This window comes from Cebus imitator, unplaced genomic scaffold (assembly GCF_001604975.1).
Source record: "Cebus imitator isolate Cc_AM_T3 unplaced genomic scaffold, Cebus_imitator-1.0 Scaffold216, whole genome shotgun sequence".
Taxonomy (NCBI): Eukaryota; Metazoa; Chordata; class Mammalia; order Primates; family Cebidae; genus Cebus; species Cebus imitator.
In genome coordinates, this window is record NW_016107531.1 from 26,332 (window position 1) to 28,338 (window position 2,007).

The following is a 2,007-nucleotide window of genomic DNA, read 5'->3' on the forward strand; positions in this document are numbered from 1 at the left end:
TTCAGGCAATTCTCCTGCCTCAGCCTCCTGAGTAGCTGGGATTACAGGCACGTGCCACCATGCCCAGCTAATGTTTTGTATTTTTAGTAGAGACGGGGTTTCACCATGTTGACGAGGATGGTCTCGATCTCTTGACCTCGTGATCCACCCGCCTCAGCCTCCCAAAGTGCTGGGATTACAGGCTTGAGCCACCGCGCCCGGCCTTTCTTTTTTTTTTTTAAGATGGGGTTTCACACGATGGCCAGGCTGGTCTTGAACTCCTGACCTCAGGTGATCCACCCACCTTGGCCTCCCCAAGTGCTAAGATTACAGGCATGAGCCACTGTGCCCAGCCGGAAATTATTATATGTTGTAAGAATGTTTCAAGGGCCAGAAGAGGGTGGTAAGTTACTGTTTCTTTCCTCCTTTCCCTTTCTTTTATTGTCTCTGCACTCTTCCCTTCTCCTTCCTCCCTCCCTCCCTTCGTGTCTTCCTTCCTTCCTTCCTTCCTTAGGCTCTTGCTCTGTCTCCCAGGTGGGAGTGCAGTAGTGCCGTCTTGTCTCACTGCAGCCTCCAACTTCCAGGCTGAAGCCATCCTCCTGCCTCAGCTTCCTCAGTAGCAGGGACTACAGACACACACCGCTGTGCCCAGCTAATTTTTAATTTTTTTTTTGAGACAGAATCTCTGTTGCCCAGGCTGGAGTGCAGTGGCATGATGTGGGCTCACTGCAACCTCTGCCTCCTGGGTTCAAGTGATTCTCTCCTGCCTCAGCCTCCCTAGTAGCTGGAACTACAGGTGTGTGCCACCACACCCAACTAATTTTTGTATTTTTTTTTTTTTAGTAGAAATGGGGTTTCACCATATCAGACAAGCTGGTCTCAAACTCCTGACCTCGTGATCCACCTGCCTTGGCCTCCCAAAGTGCTGGGATTACAAGCGTGAGCCACCACACCTGGCCTATTTTAAAATACTTTAATAGAGATAGGATCTGGGTCTTACTTTGTAGCCCAAACTCCCCCTGGGCTCAAGCAGCCTTCCTGCCTCAGCCTCCCAAAGTGTTGAGATTACAGGTGTGAGCCACTGTGCCTGCCCAAGTTGCTTTTTCTTTCTTTCTTTCTTTCTTTCTTTTTTTTTTTTTTTGAGGCAAGAGTTTTGCTCTGTTGCCCAGTCTGAAGTGCAGTGGCGTGATCCAGGCTTACTGAAACCTCTGCCTCCCAGACTCAAGAATTCTCAAGCCTCACCCTTCCGAGTCGCTGGGACTAGAGGCGTGTACCAGCTAATTTTTTTTTTTTTTCTTTTTTTGGAAGCAGGGTCTCGCTCTGTTGCCTAGGCTACACTGCAGTGGCGTGATCTCGGCTCACTGCGACCTTCACCTCCTGGGTTCAAGTGATTCTCATGCCTCAGCCCCACCATGCCCAGCTAATATTTTATATTTTTCATAGAGACAAAGTTTCATCATGTTGCCCAGGCTGGTCTCAAACTCCTGACTTAAAGTGATCTGCCTGCCTTGGCCTCCCAGAGGGCTGGGATTGCAGGTGTGGACCACTGTGCCTGGCCCACCTGGGTAATTTTTGTATTTTTAGTAGAGATGGGATTTCACCATGTTGGCCAGGCTGGTCTTGAACTCCTGGCCTTAGGTGATCCTCCCACCTTGGCCTCCCAGAAGAGGAGAATTACTTGAATCCTGGAGGCAGAGGTTGCAGTGGGCCAAAATCGCGCCACTGCAATCCAGCATGGGTGACAGAGTGAGACTCTGTCTTTAAAAAAAATTGGCCTGGCACAGTGGCTTGTGCCTGTAATCCCAGTATTTTGGGAGGGCGAGGTGGGCGGATCGTGAGGTCAGGAGTTCGAGACCAGCCTGGCCAATATGGTGAAACCCTGTCTATTAAAAAATATAAAAAATAGGCCGAGCGTGGTGGCTCATGCCTGTAATCTCAGCACTTTGGGAGGCTGAGGCGGGTGGATCACTTGAGGTCAGGAGTTCAAGACCAGCCTGACCAACATGGTGAAACCCTGTCTTTAACAAA

At 50.0% G+C, this 2,007-nt stretch overlaps 1 protein-coding gene across 2 annotated transcripts in view; it reads left to right on the top strand.

Annotated features, from left to right (window-relative positions):
- Positions 1 to 2,007, top strand: part of DYNC2I2 (dynein 2 intermediate chain 2) — a 30,372-nt gene that overhangs the window by 4,295 nt on the left and 24,070 nt on the right. The gene's annotated exons all lie outside the window — the stretch shown is intronic.